The sequence below is a fragment of the Protopterus annectens genome, chromosome 3.part0 (assembly GCF_019279795.1).
Source record: "Protopterus annectens isolate FY-2018-M chromosome 3.part0, PAN1.0, whole genome shotgun sequence".
Lineage (NCBI taxonomy): Eukaryota > Metazoa > Chordata > Ceratodontiformes > Protopteridae > Protopterus > Protopterus annectens.
Genome location: NC_056731.1, coordinates 19461842 through 19479341, shown reverse-complemented (window position 1 = coordinate 19479341; position 17500 = coordinate 19461842). Strand labels below are relative to the sequence as shown.

Genomic DNA, 17500 nt, shown 5'->3' with positions numbered 1-17500 from the left:
TATGTTTTCATGCTCTTTCAGGTGGCATGTCCAAAGGGTACAAAATGAAATATTGTGAACAATGATGTCAGATCACTACAGCATAAAGTGGTGCAGTGATTTCCCTGGAGTGACTAAACATTCCATTTAGAATTAGATGTACTTTCCTGACTATATACCATGGAGGGATGGAACCTTATCTACTACCCAAACAAGAGAACTTGATTAGACACTCATGTTGAAGACGTCAATTATAAGGGAGGACAGCACTGAGCATCTGATCAACTCACTAATCTGAGGGGAAATCTGACAATCTACTCTGATGAATTGCTAACTCCCATTAAAAAGAAAACGGGAAACAGCGTACATTATATGAGCTGGGGATATGTGACTGATTACAGTAAGTTGTGCAAAGCAGTAACCTCCTGAGGAGGTGTAGCTTTTAAGTTTAGAAGTGTGCATATCCTCTGGGTACAAGGGAGGTATTGCAGGTCCTCACATTAGTGACCATGCATATCAGGTGACAGGGGAGGAATATTAGACTGTTATCAGAAAATGTCAATGGCTGCTTGCATACAGGTCTCACCGAATCAGCCCTTGCTACAAAGAAGGCCAATGAGATTTCCTTTTCATGGGTATGGGGTTGGGCTACAGCCTTGAAAACAATGCCACCAGCTGACATGCAGGCTATTATTTGTTTAAACTTTAATTGTTATGTATAGATTACAACTACCTGAGATCAGTCTACTTTAACAAGTACAATTTAATGTATTTGTTTTATTTAACCATCATAATCAAATACAGCTTTATTCAACCTTCATGAGATGAACTGTTTTTCACATATTCTTTATCAATTTATTATAACTCATAGCTTAAATCATTATACTCAGGCTCATTAACTAGCCTAGCCATTTGATTTCCAGTTGATGATCTCTGTTAATTTGGATTAGCCATCGATCATCCCTTTCAGCTATGAATTTGGCAGATATCCAGACTCATAGCTGAAAGGAATGATTGGTGGATAATTCATGAATGGATCAGTTTTTATAACGTTGGAGTGAATGCCAAGTTTTTTTTAAAGGAAAGAAAGCTTACATGTAATATAGAATACATGAAAATGGAAAAGAAACTGTCAGTACGGTTTGCTTTCTTTCTATTAATGCATATGTGCCTATGTGTTAAGTGACAATTTAATAACTGTGTTAAAAAATTTCCTAAGCCTTAACAAAGACATTTTTTCCATCTCCTCTGGCAACATGTTTCATGTTAACACAACTCTTTCCATCATGCCTTAGATTGTAGATTGTGACTGGTACCCTCAGTTAGATATTGTTGCATTTTGCACCCGTTTTTTTCTTTTAATGTTGACTAGCCAGACTGCCCTCTTACCATTTTATCTACCAATGTGATGTACTCTCTTTCCCTTCCCGCATGTAATGAAAAATAAATTCTACAAGCTTCTCTATAACAATTTGTGAGGGCAAAGAAAAAAAAAAGCTTTCCTGAAGTGACTGTATGTGTACCATACCAGGTCTATAACAAAAAGTCAAATGACACTAAGTTGACTTAGCAAAATTACTAAATTACAAGGAACACTAAATATAAACCAAACACTAATTAAACAAAACAAAACAAAAAAAAGCAATAGAAGCAGGAAAAAGTGTTTTTGCAGGGGGCCCCACATCCCTAATATGTTAACATACCATCAACAAGACTGCACAACAGTGGGGAAAAAAGCTAATTCTCATCTCTCACTGTGTGCAATTTTAGGCTGAATACCGTCAGCATCTCCAAGCAATAGCAGTGTAAGTGAATCTAATAAAATAGTCACTTATCCTGCAATTACCAAAAAGATACATCTCATGTGTCAAGACTTTTGTAGAATACCCAGATTTTTGCCTCATATTTTTTGTCTGTTCCTCATAATATATTGGTTTTCAGGCAAGTCATTAAGGACTAAAGTCACTAAATAATTACATACATTTGAGTTACAGACATCATATCCTTCCAAAAATGCATGCCAATACAAAATGTTTTATTCTAGCAAATCTCTGTGTTTATGAGATATTTATAATCTATCCCTGAATGTGGCCTGTGTCCCCATATCATTTTTGGCTTTTCCAGATTTCTTGAGCTCAGATGTTGACCAGTATGACCAAAACAGATATACCTGGTTGAACAACTGCATCCATCAATGAAATAACATTGATGTAATACAGGAAATGCAGAATTCAACTATGTGTATACATACCTACTGGTTTCCCCAACATAGTCCATATGTGATCAAGACATAGGACTCAATAGGTTTAGACTAGTATTAGCTCTTAACAATAAGTGGCACTGACATTCATCCTTGATGCTGATGCCCTTCAGGTAATTATACTAGCCTTTCATTACTTTCTCCATAGTCTTACCTACTACTGAGGTAGGGCTAACAGGTTCCTAGTGAATTTGAAGTCTTCCTGTTCACGCCCTGGGTAGCAGAACAAATGTGGCAACTTCCTAGTTCTTAGATATCCATCTACTCACATGGGAGAGAGAGGGACTAGCAGCACTTTACCAGATTATTAAATATCCTTGGCTGCATGCTGTTTGGACCTTCCAGTTTGTCTTCCTTCAGTCTTGCCAACAGTGCCTGTCTTATATCTCTGTCTGTCTGTGTGTCTGTCCTAGTGCCATGTTATTGATCTTCTCTGTCCTATCAACCCACTTGGGCTCCTCCACATCACTTTACACCCTAAATACTTGTGTAACATTTTATTTAGCACCTCTGCCTTATCTGTGCTGTGACTGTATTTTCTTCCCTCTCTGATGTACCTTTTGAGATTTGTCTTGCCTTTATTCTTTTCTAAGGATTTTTTTTTCCTTTTTGATCTTTGCAGCATGCTCTTTCTTTAAATTGTATTTCCCTTTTCTACTTCTTGGGATGTTTTCTTCTAAGCTTTCTTATATTCCTTCTATCCATAGGTTAGTACTAGGCTAACTGCCCATTTGGGCCATCTAAAGCCTAGCCAGTTACCCCATGTGAGAATCAAAATCTGCATCTTGTGTCTGTAAGGTGAACACCTTAACTGTTATGCCAACCTCCCCCCATATTTTTTATCTTCTTTATTATGGCTTTGGAATTGCTTCTTTTCCCCTCACTGCTTTCTTTACCTGTCTATTAAGCCACATTTTCAGTGTTTCCCTGCTCTTTACTAATAGATCGTTTACCATTTTTGTTAGAACACTCATGTCACTTTTATCCTGTAGTGTGTTGGTTTCCTCACTTAGCTCCCAGTTGACCATCTGCTCCTCAAACAATTTTGCTAAGTTAAAATAATTAACTGTCATGTAATCTGAGGCCTGGATATTGTTATTCTTCCTAGTATGTCCTACCCACATAGTGGAACACAATGTGGCATGAAGACTGTCAGAAAAGGGTACTTTACATCCTGATCTCATAATTCTGCAGTTTTGTAAAGTCAACTATCTAAGGTCATGTCTTTTCTAATCCTCTCTTGTACTGGTCGTTAGAAATCACTCTGCTTTAGTGATTCAGCCAGTGCCTTTCCATTTATGGATTTGGATGCTTCACTATATTCTGATTGTGAAAGGCTGAGATCCCTTATGGGGATGCTGTTTTTTCTCCTGCTCCACCCTTTGCTCCACTCCTTGTTCCTGGCAGTACAGTGTTCTTCTCCTGTTTTGGCCTCCTTCTCCTCTATGAGTTTGGTGGTTGATATCCGGTATCTAATAATGAACATGCCACTTTTGACCCATCTTACCCAGTGGCTGCTTAACTTACTTTCTTCAGCACTACATGGCCTGTTCCTGTTATTCCTTGTGATGCTTCCCTGCTCCTTTGCAAACTTCCTAACTTCATACTACCTGTTCATTTTTATCCTTCTTGTCACCACTGATCAAATCACATTCTGAAAAAATTGCCATATATTTCATTCCCATCTATCATTTGTCTGGAGTTCAAATGTTCTTGCTATGTGACTTCACTTACAACAACTAGTGTCTGTACTTGCCCAACTTTACTTCCTATGCCTTAGTCATTGCATAACATTATCTTTAAGACTTTTCCATCTTCTTTCCTTTCTTCTTTATTCATCGTTAATTCCCTAGACTTTACTCAGGCCTCACAGTACCAGTAGACAGTAATATTCCTAACAGATGTCTGTACAAGACACTGTTGGATGAAGGAAACCTTGTCCTCATACTGCTTGTTGTATTCTCTGTAGTTCATGGTGGTTCATGGTTCAGTTAGTATGGGCATTCATTATAGCTTTATAGGTCCATAGGTAAGTACTTGGCTACCTGTCCTTGTGGGGCATTTTAAGTCTAGCCAATTTCCGTTTTTGTGCTTGAATTAACCTACCCCATGTTGGTGTTAGGTTGGCCATACTCATCCCATAGTTGATAATTATATATTACCACTAATGAGAATAAATGGGATCATACCATAGATAATTTGGGATAAAGCATTTAGGAGCTGACTCTGTCCATTAGTAGTAGTACAGGGGGCAGTCCTGGGGTAAATTTTCTGTTTCCCATTCATAGATCCATGTTGTGCTTGAGTATAGACAGGGAAGAACTTTGTTTTATGTGGGTGAGTATTCTTTTTTCGCAACAGTGGTATCCTCTGCAAGATATACCTGTCTCTAAAAACCATTCTGTTGATGCTGCAGAAGAGGTTTAGATGTTTAGATCAAGTATTTCTGATCCATTTGACTTGGTGATGTACAGCAAATCCATCAGTGCTGGGTCAGAGGCACAGGTCACCTCTTAGCAGTCTGTAGGATACCAAGTATAGTGACAGGGCATTGAGCCAATCCATGTAGGACATGTTGTTCAGGCCTTGTATCCTTTTAGTAAGTATCTCTGTGGGTGTTCCAGTTGTTGCATGTGTCTGGATAGATGCATACCAAGGTGATATTATAGTCAATGACTGGCCTAATGAGGGTGGAGTAAAGGGGTACAGTGACATCCCTAGATCTACAGACAATCCCTTTGTTTATAAGTTATGTAATAAAGAAGGACTTTCTTACAACAATGGACACGTGTTGGTGAAAAGTTAGGTCACTGTCCATGTAAGTTCCCAAATACTGAACAACTGAGTCAATGCTTAGAGGTATATTGTCAATGTGGTAGTTCCCTGGGGGAGATGACTTCCCAAAGGATACAATAATGCATTTGTTTGGCACTTAGTTTCATTATATCCAATGTTTTTCCCTTCCTTAATGTTCACGTATTTGTCCAATATCATATTAGTAAAAATATTAAAATTTGTCTGATCTGTTTATGCCACAGGAATTATATAGATAAATGTAAAGCGGACATTGATTGAAACATTAATTTTATCTTCTTTATAACTAGCTCAAATGTAACATTGGTACCAGAAATAGGACACTGTGTTGCTTCTATGCATAAGGGTAAATATGCATCTGTTTCTTTGTTTGTTTGTCTGATTGTTTTAATGACTGCACTGTTTCTTGACCAATACTAATTTTCAATGAAGGGTCAGGTTAATGGCATCAAGAAAATGTCTGTAATTTCTTAGATGCAATTAGATGCGATTATATGCTTTCATGTTACATATTCATTTTGTTTCAGGGCTGGTGCTGTACTGAACTCACCAGAATAAATTGTCAGCTTAGGATACATCATATTCAACCTACACCAATAATGTAAATAGTCAATAGATAGTTAAAGGGTGATAAAAATGTAAAGTGAAATACATAATTGAAAAAAAAAACTAATCTGTAATGGACTTGCGTGGTACCAGAAATTAATAGCATATTCACTGTGTTACACCAAAAAATGAAAGACCGTGAAAGTAAGAACATTGTCAAACTGAAGTAGTTGTACAGCTGAACAGTGCTGACTGTGAATGCATTTCATTATGCCCAAGCTTTCTTATTCCATGTTAAAAAGACAGGAAACCTTTCCCAAAATTACCATTATGTCATCTTTTGTCCACTGCTGGAAAAGTTCTTCCAGTAAAGAAAGACAAGGTGGCCAGTACTCCACTTCCTAAACAATTTCTGTTTACTGTGGATGAGCTAAGAATTTACTAGATTTCTTACCATTTCAAGGCCCAAGTAACAGAGGTGCATAACTTCTCAAGTAAAAGCTCATGCCTTTCTAATAGTTGACATAATTTTAATCTATTATGGCAGTCAGTATAGCTCCAGAAAAATCAAAAATGGTACCACTTCAATCTTTTGTGGTGGTTCATATTGCTGTTCTATAATAGGACATTTCATGAGAAAAAAGCAGTGGCTGCTGGTGACTTCAAATCAAAGGGGGGCTGCAGGAGACAGTTGAATGGGTGGGGCCAATGAGAAGGGGTGTGACCAACTAGAAAGGGGTGGAGCTATGCTCAAAACCACAAAAACTGGGACTTTAATTAAATACACTGTCCTGGGTGCCAAACTGTCTTTATTGGAGTCCAATCAAGACAAAATGAAGTGTAGAAGAAAAAAAATATTATAATGCATTAGCTTACATGACAGCTTACTTAATATCTAGATGGAAACGAAAAGGTTATGAGGCATGAAAAAATAAATTACTTTTTAATTACATTACTGAAATGCCAGTCAAAATCAAGTATAAAAAAACAAGCAGCACTCAACTCAAACCACTTCTAATTATAATTTATATTCAGCTTTATAAAAATACCAAGTAACATGCTGAAAGTAGCAATCTCTGTGATAGCCCTGCTTGTAAAAATGTTTCTTATCCAAAAAAGACCTTTGCCAGCATTTATGGCGCCATCTTTAAACTAGACTTTGCTCCCTCCAGTCCTGTTCTGTCATAGGCTCCTGGCCCAGCTCATGGTTTGCCTACAGTGTATAACCTAACCTGAAGCCTCCCACCATTTCAAGATATTCATGGCTTCCTGACAGAATAAAGAACCTCCAAACAGGGATCCACCACTGTTCCCTCAACTTCCTTTACCTGTCCTAAGAAATTGGCCAAAAGTGTATGTGTCCTAATGGGAAAGACGTTCAAGCCAGTCACTGTTGTATTTAGCCCTGTGCTCCATTGCTAGCAGCCTACCGCGGACTTCTCTTACCCCACTATTTTGTTCTTAAATTACTTTTTAACTTTCTCTACACTGCTCTAAGTGCTCCTGTCATTTATTGCTTGTCCATTAGGTGGCAGCACATACCTATTGCATAGTATTCACTTTATCTCCCAGGTTCAACAAATACTGAATTCTTTCTAAAAGGTCCATTAATACCCTGCCTTTAGCCTATAATCTCTGTGACCCTCTCTGTTCTTACCTAACAACAACTACAGTAAACAAGGGCTACATTCTCCATATTTTCCTTACCTCTGAGCTTACCTACCTAACCACGGATTGCTCTTCACAGTCTTGCTTTCTTCCTTCTCCTTGGCTCTAGCCACTCCATTCACCCTGTGGGCTAACTCTGCTCCCCTACCCTACCCTCAATTCCCAACCACCCCCAGTGCTCCTACACTTATTCTATCCATAAGTCCCCTCCACCCTGTCTCACCCAGTCCACTCTCATCTCCTCACTATCCCCTCCCCTCCCATCCTCCAATATTCTCTCACCCCTTCCCCATCCCTAATCCTTAAAACTCTAGATACACTTCCATACTCCTCCGTCCTACACTGTCACCAATAATCCTATTACATCCTCAACACCTAACCCCCAACTATTCCATTATACTTGAACCATGCCATGTCTCTTCAAACCATTCTCATCCCTTCCCTTAGCTTACTACTCCTAATACCTCTATACCATGCTACCTCCTATTCCTCTTACAAACTACCCCTTTTTTCCTATCCCCTCTTTACCCCACCATCACCCCTAACACACATCATAACTATGCCAAATCTCATTTCAACACTATATCCTCCTCCCTAGTGCTTCCAAACCCACTTTTCTGCTTTAAACTAAAACTCCTATCCTCCTCAATGAAACGTCATATTCCCAAAGCACTATTGTACCTCCCACCAAACTCTAGGAGCAAATCCAAATCCCTGCTCTCATTCCCATTTAACTGCCTATGCCTAGCAGGAGACATACATCTCAACCCAGGACCTAGTACCAGCAGAAATCCATCTCTCCCAGTACCACCCATACTGCCACCCCTAAATACCTCAAGATCTTGACAATCAATATCCAGAGTCTAAGAAACAAATTAGCCCACTTCCATGCTTGGCTATCCCATACTGAACCTGACATAGCAGCTGTGTCTGAGACATGGCTAAAACATAACATTTCAGACTCTGAAATACTACCCCAGGGTTTCAAGTATTTAGACAAGACCAACTAAAAAAGAAGGGTGGAGGAGTAGCCTTAATCTACTCTAGCCTACCCTCCATCACTCACTACCAAAATCCTATTCCACAGTTCAATAGTGCTGGACTAGTCATAGGAAATCTCAAACGAAATAACCAGAAATGCATGTGTGTTATAGCCCTCTATATCCCCCTTGGAAACAACATTAACACACTTGAGGAAATTCTTTTATGGGCCTCATATAATATCAAGCTTGCGACATACATCCTAGGAGATGTGAACATTGACTGGAACAAAATTACTGCCAATAACCCCACCATTTCAATCAAGCTATGTAATTTCACTCAACTCACAAATGCTATAACCAGACCTAATAAAAATAACTCCCAGGCTCCATACTGGACTGAATTCTTGGCTCCCAGCCAAATAAAATCTCCCACACTAGCACTTTACCAGACTCCATCAGTGATCACATACCAGCCTCCATCCATAGAGCAACCCCCTCCTCTCCTCATCTACACCAATATATCCATACTCGGAGTCTCAACAACTTTAACCCTTCAACTTTTTCCAGTTCTCTCAAACTGATAAATTGGGACACTCTAAAAACTCTACCTCTGGACAGTGCTGTCGAATTCTTCAACTCAACCCTCTTAGACACTCTTAAATCCCAAGCCCCTCCAAGAATAAAATGTAAAAAAAAAACAATTCCGCCCCTTGGCTTAGTAAAGATACCAAAACACTCATGCAACAAAGGGACAAGACCTGGGAACTCTACCATCATAATAAGCACCCTGACACCCTTCTTAAATATAAACAACTCTGCAGCTTAGCCAAAAAAAATATCATACAAGACAAAAAAAGTATACTATATCAAACTCCAGTCTAACCACTCCTCTAACCCCAAACAATTCTGGAAATCCATCAACTCACTTCTGAACCCAGGCACCAAAAACAACCCTTGCCACTAAACTAGTAAATCTGACCCAGAAATAGCTACTCTATTCAACTCCTTCTTTACTAACTCTATAGCAGAACTCACTAAAACATTCCCAAACAACAACACCTCCCTCCAAATCAAACCCTCTGCCTAACCTTCCACCCCAGACTCACCTCCCACATTCCACCTCAAACCCATCCCCACCTCATATATAAAAAACTTCTATCTAAGTTTAAGCCTTGCTCCAATGCCCCTGACAGTATCCCCTCACTCTTTTTAAGAATTGCAGCAGACAGCATCGCCATCCCCATTAGCATACTCATCAACAGATCCATACAAGAATCATATGTCCCCAAACTGTAGTATGCAGCCTTTATCCTACCCCTCCATAAAGGAGGCAAAAATAATATCTCCAACATCCAACCCATAGTGATTCTCTCCCCTATTTCAAGAATTCTTGAGAAATGCATCCACCTCCAGCTCATGCCATTCATTACACAAAACCAACTCCTCACCCCAACACAATATGGGTTCCATCCTGGCCATAGCACAATAATAGCTCTTCTCTCTTTTCTAGACATCGTAAACCATGCCCATGACTCCAGATAACTTGTATCCACAATCCTCATTGACCTCTCCAAGGCTTTCGACACAGTCTCCCATACCCACCTTCTTCACCACCTTTCCAATCTTAACCTCTCGCAAAACACCATTACCTGGTTCAGCAGCTACCTCTCTGACAGATCTCAGGCAGTAAAATGGAAGACTGGCACCTCAGCCTTCCTTCCCACCCCAACCGGGGTACCCCAGGGATCCATTCTTGGCCCTATCCTCTTCAATATCTTCATTAATGATTTCAATGCAGCCATTCCTAACACTAAGATAGTACAATATGCAGATGACTCAACTTTAGTTTGCTCTGCATCAAACCTCCCTGAGCTCCAAACAAAAACTCAAACTGCCTTCTCAACTACTGAGAACTGGATGCTCCAAAATCACCTCTCTTTGAATGCCAATAAATCAAAGATCCTTCTATTCTCTCCCTCAAAATCTATCCACCTAGACAAAACCTCTTTCAAGATTACAAGCCTTGCCAACTCCACTATAGAAGTAGCTCCTTTTGCTAAACTTCTTGGAGTTACTATTGACGAACACCTAAAATTCGATACCCATATCCAGCTAAATATAAAGAAAACCCATTAGAAACTTGGCATGCTGTACAGAAACTCCCACTTCTTCTCCCTCTCAACAAGACGGACCCTTGCCACTACCTTCTTACTACCTTCACTAATGTATGGTGTTCACCTACTAACCAACCTATCTTCCTCCATCTCTTCTAAACTAGAATCCTGTTACAATAAAATCTCAAAGTTCGCCACCACTTCCAAATACTCCACTCACCACTGTAAACCTCTCCACCAGCTGCAATGGCTAGAACTCCCAAACTACCTTGACTAGCTCCAACTCATCACCACTCACAAGCATATTTTCAAACCAACTATATGCCCAGCACTAACAAACAGCTTAACATTATATACCCCAAACAGAACTCTAAGATCAACCCACCAAAAATCTAATCTCTGTTCATAAACCAAACCGTCCCGCTGGTCAGCTTCTCCTATCCTTTTCCATCACCAAAAATGAAATTTTCTCCCTACATCTCTGAGAATTTCTGAGAACTCTGAACACTCCAAAACCCAGCTGCATTCTTACCTCTCCCAAAAATGGAAATGCAATTGCACTCCACCTACCTAACCTGCTTAATACTTAAATACTTTATTACACACATAGTTTGTTCTTCCTTACACACTATTGATTAACCCTATGTACTGTCTTCATGCCTGTATACCTGGTTACCTCTATACCAGTCTCAGAGGATTTAAACCTCTGTATTGATTTAACTTATGCTAATATTCATGCATAAAGAACTCATCCATGCTAATGCTACTTCTGTATCATTCTCAGATGATTTAAACCTCTGTATTAATTTAACCTTGTACTACTGTTCGCAACCACTAAACATGCAAATATGTTTAACATCCTTCTCCAAGCTACTTAGTTTCTGTTTCCACTATGTATTGCACTTCATATTATGGAGCTTGTACTGTGTATTATTCAAGCTTTTCTCCCCAGGCCTCCACTGAAAATAGACTCTTTGAGCCCAGTGGGCCTCCCCAGTCATCAAACTGGAAGTAAATAAATAAAATAAATAAATAACCTGCTGCCTGACAACAACTATCTACTTGTTTCATGGGGAAAACATGATCAAAGCAAAAAATGAACAGCAAACAAGAAACAAGCTCAAGATAAATTGCTTAAAGGATTACTGCACAGGTTATGGACCACACATGATAGATTGGCATTCTGTTTAGTTTACTGGTGAAGCTTGCAAAGATGACTGCAAGTCTCCAACAAATGTAGTGAGCTTCTGAAAATACTGTAATCCTGTCCTTTATTACAAATACTTTCATATGCATTTCAATACCTAAGGCTTATACATTATCTAGTTATGTAAATATTCTCTGCATGGCAACTACAAAAAGGCTTTTAATGTCGGTAATTCTCTAACAGTAAGCTTATTAAAGCTTACTTGCATCTTGCAATCTCAGACAAGCTTACCTGATGGTCATTAAAGCATTGCTACTTAAACACAGAGCAACAGGCACTGCAACAGCATGCATTTTTTGAATAATAAGACGCATAAATCAACAGTATAAAAATATGACAGAAAACCAGAACATTATACAAAATCAAGAACAGATGAAAAGCCACTGTAGTACTTGTGTCTACCTTGGATAGGGGATACTCTTCGCACTAACACTGCATAACTGCTCCTTGCCTTACTTGAACTAATCCAGAGTCACTACATGAGGTAGTGGGGTGCAACAAATATGTCACAATTTGAAATGTCTCTGGCTGATGATGATGGCTCTGACACATTTGTCATACCTCTCAACCTCAGAGCAAAAAATCTGGACAAAGCCATAAATAGAAGTGGGACAATTTTTTAAATATTGCTCTTATAAACTTAGAAAAATAATAGAATAGTGGGTCTTGCATTAGTATGAATTTTCTGAAGGGTATGAAATCTGAAACTCAAATGTCTGTCGTTATTTTCTAACTTCAGTCTTTAATGATTTGCCACTAATTTGCAAGAAATCCACAATTTTATAAAAACAGACCAAAAATGTAATGCAAAAATATAAAATAGCCACACAATATAGCTGAGAACCTGTCAAAGAAGGGACACCTTTGCATTATTAGTAATGTTAAGTTGAGCAGCTGACAAAATAAGAGAATCTACATGCATTTCTGAAATAAACGTAATCTATAACTCTGAACATTACAATTATTTATTAATTGTAAACCCTCCATATTTTTTACCAAAATTGCCATTTTTGCAGAGGGATTATTAGGGGTAGAGCAATATGTTGAGCCAAAGTCAGGGACAGTTGAGAAGTTTGGATATACCTAATTCTATAAAGTGATTTATTTGTGCGTACCTCTCAACCTCTTAATGCAGGAAATCTGGACAAGGCCAAATATATTGGGGGCACATACAGACAGTACTAAAAGTTGTTCTTGTATAAACTGAGACAGTTGATAGAATAACAGGTCTTGCTTTAGCATCCATTTTTCTGAAGGGTATGAAGTCTGCAACTCAATGGCTGTCATTATTTAGGGACTTCATTCCTAAATGATTTGCCAGAAAAGCACAAATTATATGAGGAACAAACCAAAAATAAGAAGCAAAAATCTATTAATTCTGTGAAAATCTGGACAATTGAGAGGTATAGTTTAGCTTGGGCTGTCTTTGAGTTTGCTGGCCTCCCCCCCCCCTCACAAAATCATGTCGAATGGGGCCTCCCCTTGCAGCCATTCCACTCTCCTATTACTTGGGTATTTCACACCATTTACCATAAACACTGTAATGTGCATACTGCTTTACTTCTATGATGATCTGGATTTCATTTGAAAGTTTTATTTTACATTTTACAACACAAACACTAATAGACATCTGCTAAAGAAAACAATGCAGTCTCACAATGAAAATAGACTTAGCATTAAAACTTATTTTACATTTTACAACACAAACACTAATAGACATCTGCTAAAGAAAACAATGCAGTCTCACAATGAAAATAGACTTAGCATTAAAACTTCTCTGCCCTTAAAACTCACATTCATTGAAACAGCATTAAAACCCACATTCAAAGAAAATACATCTGGCTAGTGGCAGATAAAGATTAGCTTTGGGCTGTTTTCAAATCATAGGCTCCTTGAACACAAAATAAACATGTGTTCTTTGATACACCTTCCTGATTGTATTAAATTATATTCCTTGTATAATGCAGTACGGTTGTTAGAGGGCATTTTAAATTTGTTTTGAACATTTTTCCAGTAAACAATGAAACAAAATGCATGCACCAATAATGACAAAACTGCCCAATTCAAAACATTTCCATTATAAAAGTCTACTCAGACTTCTACAATACACCAGTATCAGTAAATATGTGCAATCTCTGCAGAAGCAAAAATCATCTAAATAATTCCACATTAAAGAGATCTATAACTAAAGAAGAGGTTGCTGCTAGCAATCAACTTTATATTCCATTGTTTCATCTACAAATAAAGTGCCTGTTTCCCTTGAGAAATAAATTGCCCATGTTACATTAAAAAATGATATGCTAGTAATATTGCAATAGGGAATGGATGGCAAACTGAGAGCAGGTTCATAGTTACTAGGTATTTCTGCCAAAGAGGACATTCTCAGGACTGTAGAATCCACCCCCTTTAAAAGTATAACACAGTACAGTATCAGCAATGCATCTACATACTTTGGAAGTAGAACCCACAGACTTCTGCATCAAAAGCAAGTACACTACCTGTTGTGCTATTAACAATGCAAGCAGACTCAGCATAAGCACAAAACTTCTCTTCCCTGAAGCTCTTAACTCCTTGTAAAATCCACTCGACACTCAACTGTATCTCTCAACTTTCCAGACACTCAACTGTATCTCTCAACTTTCCAGCACATGAGCACAAGAAAACTAGAAAAAAACACAATTTATTTGGGGGGGACAAAAGCTCAAAAACCAGGGACACATTTTAAACACACTGCTTGTATAATCTTGGAAAGTTGCTAGAATAAAACGCTGTGCTACCAACATGCATTTCACTGCCAAGTCTTGAACTCACAACCCTCTGCACTACAGTCTGTGCAACATACCACTATGCCAAATCAGCTGTTTCTTGAAAGACAGGAAGACTGAAACTTAAATGGTTTTCCTTTAGTGAATTCAGTTTTCACCATAGCTCTCAGCTTCTTAGCACAAAACGCCTGGACAAAGCCATAATGGGGGAATACGGCCCCCAAACACATTCAATGAATTCAGTTCTTACCATACCTCTCAACCTCTTAGCACAAAAAACCTGGACAAAGCCAATAATGGGGGAATACATCCCCAAAAATTGGGATATATTTCAAATGTTGATCTTATAAACTTAGAAAATTGCTAGAATAAACTGTTTTGTGTTACCATGTACTTTTTGAAGAATATGAAGTCTGAAATTCAAATGTCTGTCATTATTTAGTGAATTCAAAATCCAGAAAACTGCAGATTTTATGAGAAACAGAACAGAACAAAAATATGAGGCAAAAATCTGAACAGTTTTCACAAGTGGTGGTGAGTAGGGAATTTGGGCTTTTGCCACCTGCACCCAAGGTTCAGGGCTTGAGCCAAAGTTACTCTCTAGCTACCAGATATAGTTAACTAGGACATTTTATACACACACACACACACACACACACACACACACACGAAAAGCCAGTACCTGAGTGCAAAGTCTCGTTATGATGAATCCATCTCCATTCAAAGCAATGTCCATAAGCAGCAGCTCAAAGTCCTGTTTCTCCATGCAAAAGCAAGCTCGCTCAGAGTCCCACATTCAATGCCGAGCAGGCATGTGTGTGATACTCTAGTTCCGTTTGAGCACACACAAACTGCAGACCATTCAGTCTGATCCCCTTCCAGTCTATGCAGTTGTAACCTGCATAGACGTCTGGGGCATCTGTAGACTTCTTTCAAAATCTGGACTGGATAAACAGCAGTCCGGATTCGAGTTCCGAGCACACATGCACAAGTTTGGAGACTTGTTATATTTTGTTTTTTTGTTTTTTTGTACAGCTTGGAGGCTGCAGTCCTGCAGTCCAATAGCACGAGGCACCACTAGTAAAAAGTGATTGCAAAGCTAGTTCTGTGCACAGAAAGGCACATTTGTTCAAGGACACTGCCAAATGCTTAACAATATTAGCTACCTGCTTAGTCCATTGCCCTTCAGCTTTAGTGTCACCATTTGAAATCTTTCTGCTTTTGGCACCCAACATATGAACAGTATAAATTAATTTTTGTAGAGTTTAGCTGGAGGCTAAAACCAAACAGTTATGCATGCAGTATGTGCCTACAGTCCCAAGCAGTTTAGCATATATATTTTCTTTTATCCTTTATGGCATAATTACAGCTGAACAGGGATGTTTGCTACCTCTTTTGAATATTGCCTATGTGAAAATGAGACACAGAATTTACCATCTGCCATACTTTTAACATATCCTGTGAGAATCAATACATTATTTTTATAAGTCAAATGATAAGAGAAAAATCAAGCTTGAACTGTATATCAGTTATGTTTAAAACACTTACTACAATTGAGATATTGATTTGCGACAACATGTGTTTATCACTGAGCCTTTGCACTGTTTGATAAAAGAATATTTTATATAGTATTTATCTAATTCCCTGCCAGTTATCTGACTGTCCATTTATTCCACTATAGAATCATATACCTTTAACTAGTGGTACATCAGACCTGTAGTGCAGACACTAAATTAAACAGTGAATATTTGTTTTCTTTTCCTTCTCTTTCTCTGTCTCTCTCCCCATCCCATCATCTTCTGTATCTGTCAACTAGCCTTGAGCAGAATGCAACACATTCACTTTGTCAGGGCTTAACTAAGTAAATGGGAATGTCAAGCTTTCTAATAGCCACTGTCTGGTTGGAAATACCCTTTGAATTTAATTTCATTCCAGTTCCCTATGCCTGACTTTCATGCTTTCTGAATTTTAATGTAATTATTTCCTCTGTTCATCACAGTGATGTATATTCCAAAAGTTAATATGTTCTCAGAAGTTCTAGAAACAATCAACAACTGCTGAAGGCAAAGTTATTAAATTGATGTGCATCATATTGGATGAGTTTGTTTTTCAGTAACAAGCTGCCACTTCTTATGCCTTTCGGTAGAATACATATCCAAAGTGATGCATCATGAAAAGTCTTAATCTAATTACGCTCTTCAGCTCTGCACAGTATTAGTACAGGAGTTTATGTTGCATTTGCTTGATGGTAGAAGAAGATAAGAGCCTATATTGTCCATACTTTATTATTTATCAGTCTACATCCCATCAGTTCCTATCTAGAAAAGTCATTATGTGCATCATCCTGTGATTCTCTACTGCTGCCCAAGTCTAGGTAGAAAAACTACATTACCTAAAGTGAATTCACCATCACATGCTCAAATCACATCAGGTCTAGAACTCCACAGTATTTAGGTAAATTGTTATTGCCTCTTTGTTTTAATGGAGGTGGGGCATCATCAACATGTCTTGTAACATTCATCTAACTTATACCCAGAACCTAAGCATGTCGCAGTCATATCACTTTCATTTACTGTGTGCATTATTTGGGTAATTGCATTGACTGCAATGGACAGCCTTAGCTCTCTGAATATTTTTTTTCATTGAGCAATAGTACAGGAATAATGATGACTGAAAAAACTGATGTATACCAACAGGTATGAAATGGTGTCAGTCCTGTCAAGAAAACAGCATCATTAATGTATAATTTAGTGAAACACCTTAGCCCTCATCATATATTTTCAGACTTGTATGCAAATATTACAAAGGGTTTGACTAAAATTTACAGTTGCAAACTATCTATTTAACTTACCCTCAATAATTTGCTCTTTCCACAGCTTTGAAAAATACACACCAGTACTGAATATTTGAAATAGACACCAAGAATTCTTCACTTCTTTGTTCACTTTCTGAAGTGTCTCACTCTTTGTTAAAGCTCTGTTTCTGAGTTAATGCTATAGAGACTATGTAACAGTGTGATGAAACATGTGAAAATGCCATATTTGGACAAAAATACAATCTAAAGAATAAATTTACAAAAATTTGTAGAAACCACCTATTTTGCATTGGGAGGTAAAGCACTCTTCATTAACCTAGCTGAATGCAAGGCCCACTGGTAATATAAT

The 17500-nt window shown here is 38.2% G+C and overlaps 1 protein-coding gene across 1 annotated transcript in view; it reads left to right on the top strand.

The window, feature by feature from the left end:
- The window catches only part of MYO3A (myosin IIIA), a 2697794-nt gene that overhangs the window by 494144 nt on the left and 2186150 nt on the right, over positions 1-17500 (top strand). The window lies entirely within an intron of this gene.